Below are 4,482 nucleotides of genomic sequence, written 5' to 3' on the forward strand. Positions count from 1 at the left end.
TAAGATGTTAGTTGTGAGATGATGTATTACGGAACGAGTAAAGAGACTTGCCAGTAACGAGATTGAACTAGGTATTGGATACCGACGATCGAATCTCGGGCAAGTAACATACCGATGACAAAGGGAACAACGTATGTTGTTATGCGGTCTGACCAATAAAGATCTTCGTAGAATATGTAGGAGCCAATATGGGCATCCAGGTCCCGCTATTGGTTATTGACCGGAGACGTGTCTCGGTCATGTCTACATTGTTCTCGAACCGTAGGGTCCGCACGCTTGACGTTACGATGACAGTTATTATGAGTTTATGCATTTTGATGTACCGAAGGTTGTTCGGAGTCCCGGATGTGATCACGGACATGACGAGGAGTCTCGAAATGGTCGATACATAAAGATTGATATATTGGAAGCCTATGTTTGGACATCGGAAGTGTTCCGGGTGAAATCGGGATTTTACCGGATTACCGGGAGGGTTACCGGAACCCCCCGGGAGCCAAATGGGCCAACATGGGCCTTAGTGGAAAGGTGAGAGGGCAGCCCACATAGGGCTGCGCCTCCCCCCTCTCCCTAGTCCTATTAGGACTAGGAGAGGGGCCGACCACCTCTCTCTTTCTCTTCCCCTTTGGGGAATCCTATTAGGAATAGGATTGGGGGGGGGGGGAGTCCTTCTCCCGGTAGGAGTAGGACTCCTCCTGCGCCTCCTAGCTTGGCCGGCCAGCCTCCCCCCTTCATCCTTTATATACGGGGGCAGGGGGCACCTCTAGACACACAAGTTGATCCTTGAGATCGTTCCTTAGCCGTGTGCGGTGCCCCCTGCCACCAAATTCCACCTCGATCATACCGTTACAGTGCTTAGGCGAAGCCCTGCGTCGGTAGTACATCAAGATCGTCACCACGCCGTCGTGCTAACGGAACTCTTCCTCGATGCTTTGCTGGATCGGAGCCCGAGGATCGTCATCGAGCTGAACGTGTGCTAAGAACTCGGAGGTGCCGGAGTAACGGTGCTTGGATCGGTCGGATCAGGAAGAAGACGTATGACTACTTCCTCTATGTTGTGTGATCGCTTCCGCAGTCGGTCTGCGTTGGTACGTAGACAACACTCTCCCCTCGTTGCTATGCATCACCATGATCTTGCGTGTGCGTAGGATTTTTTTTGAAATTACTACGTTCCCCAACACAAATGTGCTCTTTGTCCGGAGGGGTTCAATAGGTTGGACGTCGGGCGCGATTGCTATGATCTCAAACTTTTCATCCGAGCTCAACTTTTTCTTCGGGCCTCGTCTCTTTACCGAAGTTGTGCTCGATCCGGAGGGCTAGAAAAAAGAACAAAGACTTAATTAATATGTGTACATACCAAAACAATGAATGCATCAATCAGCTAGTCAGCATAGGCTTAACTAATATATATACCTGGCCGGACTCGGTTTGGTCACCGGAGCCGTCATCACAGTCTCCTTCTTGCACCGGCATTGGGTCACCGGGGCCGTCCTCATGTTCTTCTTCTTGCACCGGCATTAGGTCACCGTCGCCAGCTTGTTCACCCTCTCCTTCCAGACCATCGGTTTCGTTGAGAAACAACGACATGGCATCACTTCCTTCTGCGATTATGTCCCTCAACAACGCTTCTTTTGTTGCTTCGTCTAGGGCGGTGTCCATAGTTTCTACAAATATTTACAACATGGCAATTATTATTCAAACATGATAGATGGATATATTAGTGCCAAACGTAGAACTAGCTACCTAATCATAGTAAGCTATCGGGAGGGGGTATATATCGACAACGACGACACTACATCTATGTCCCTCGACGACCCTCGTTCCCGATAAAAAAAAGAGGAAGAAGAAGAAAAAAAAGAGGAGAAGAAAGAATAGAGGATTCTTCTCCTCTATTTTTTCTTCTCCTCTTTTTTTCTTCTTCCTCTTCTTTTTTTATCCTCTTCTTCCTCTCATGTTCGAGAGGATCGCCGAGGGGTCGGGAGGTTGCCTAGTGTCAAAGGATTCAACAAAACCATGTCTTCATCATTAGGCGAAAGTAACATGTGCATGATGGTACGAAGCTCTTCAAAGTTGTTCTGGAACGGAGTCCCAGATAGGATAATTCGCTTTTTGGTACAAAGTTCAGCAAGAGCCTTCCGAATATCGCTATTTGGAAGGCCTTTGCTGAATTCGTACCAAAAGGTGGATTATTCTATCCGGGACTCCATTCCAGAACAACTTTGCAGAACTTCGTACTGACATGCCCTGGTTACTTCCGGCTAATGATGAAGGCATGGATTTCTTCAATACTTTGACACTAGGAAACCTCTCTCGACCCCTCGGCGATCCTCGACCCCTCGAACCCTCAACGACCCTGGAACCCTCGACCCCTAGACTGTTGGGTTATGTAGTAATTTCAAAAAAATTCCTACGCACACGCAAGATCATAGTGATGCATAGCAACGAGGGGGAGAGTCTGATCTACGTACCCTTGTAGATCGCAACGGAAGCGTTGACACAACGTAGAGGAAGTAGTCGTACGTCTTCTTCCCGGTCCGACCGATCCAAGCACCGTTACTCTGGCACCTCCGAGTTCTTAGCACATGTTCAGCTCGATGACGATCCTCGGGCTCCGATCCAGCAAAGCATCGAGGAAGAGTTCCGTCAGCACGACAGCGTGGTGACGATCTTGATGTACTACCGACGCAGGGCTTCGCCTAAGCACTACAACGGTATGATCGAGGTGGAATTTGGTGGCAGGGGGCACCGCACACGGCTAAGGAACGATCTCAAGGATCAACTTGTGTGTCTAGAGGTGTCCCCTGCCCTCGTATATAAAGGATGAGAGGGGGAGGGCTGGGCGGCCAGGAGAGGAGGCGCAGGAGAGTCCCACTCCCACTGGGAGTAGGATTCCCCCTCCAATCCTAGTCCAACTAGGATTCCCAAGTGGGAAAGGGAGAGAGGGGGGCCGGCCACCTTCTCCTAGTCCTAATAGGACTAGAGAGAGGGGGGAGGCGCACAGCCCTATGTGGGCTGCCCTTTCAACTTTCCACTAAGGCCCATGTTGGCCCATTTGGCTCCCGGGGGGTTCCGGTAACCCTCCCGGTAATCCGGTAAAATCCCGATTTTACCTGGAACACTTCCGATGTCCAAACATAGGCTTCCAATATATCAATCTTTACGTCTCGACCATTTCGAGACTCCTCGTCATGTCCGTGATCACATCCGGGACTCCGAACAACCTTCGGTACATCAAAATGCATAAACTCATAATAACTGTCATCGTAACGTTAAGCGTGCGGACCCTACGGTTCGAGAACAATGTAGACATGACCGAAACACGTCTCCGGTCAATAACCAATAGAGGGACCTGGATGCCCATATTGGCTCCTACATATTCTACGAAGATCTTTATCGGTCAGACCGCATAACAACATACGTTGTTCCCTTTGTCATCGGTATTACTTGCCCGAGATTCGATCGTCGGTATCCAATACCTAGTTCAATCTCGTTACCGGCAAGTCTCTTTACTCGTTCTGTAATACATCATCTCGCAACTAACTCATTAGTTGCAATGCTTGCAAGGCTTATGTGATGTGCATTACCCAGAGGGCCCAGAGATACCTCTCCGACAATCGGAGTGACAAATCCTAGTCTCGAAATACGCCAACCCAACATCTACCTTTGGAGACACCTGTAGTACTCCTTTATAATCACCCAGTTACGTTGTGACGTTTGGTAGCACCCAAAGTGTTCCTCCGGTAAACGGGAGTTGCATAATCTCATAGTCATAGGAACATGTATAAGTCATGAAGAATAGCAACAGCAACATTCTAAACGATCGGGTGCTAAGCTAATGAAATGGGTCATGTCAATCAGATCATTCAACTAATGATGTGACCTCGTTAATCAAATAACAACTCTTTGTTCATGGTTAGGAAACATAACCATCTTTGATTAACGAGCTAGTCAAGTAGAGGCATACTAGTGACACTCTGTTTGTCTATGTATTCACACATGTATTATGTTTCCGGTTAATACAATTCTAGCATGAATAATAAACATTTATCATGATATAAGGAAATAAATAATAACTTTATTATTGCCTCTAGGGCATATTTCCTTCAGTCTCCCACTTGCACTAGAGTCACTAATCTAGTTCACATCGCCATGTGATTTAGCAGCAATAGTTCACATCACCATGTGATTAACACCCATAGTTCACATCGTCATGTGACCAACACTCAAAGGGTTTACTAGAGTCAGTAATCTAGTTCACATCTCTATGTGATTAACACCCAAAGAGTACTAAGGTGTGATCATGTTTTGCTTGTGAGATAATTTTAGTCAACGGGTCTGTCACATTCAGATCCGTAAGTATTTTGCAAAATTCTTTATCTATAATGCTCTGCAAGGAGCTACTGTAGCTAATTGCTCCCACTTTCAATATGTATCCAGTTTGAGACTTTTAGATTCATCTGGATCAGTGTCAAAAACTTGCATCGA

Source organism: Triticum aestivum, chromosome 6A (genome assembly GCF_018294505.1).
Source record: "Triticum aestivum cultivar Chinese Spring chromosome 6A, IWGSC CS RefSeq v2.1, whole genome shotgun sequence".
Taxonomy (NCBI): Eukaryota; Viridiplantae; Streptophyta; class Magnoliopsida; order Poales; family Poaceae; genus Triticum; species Triticum aestivum.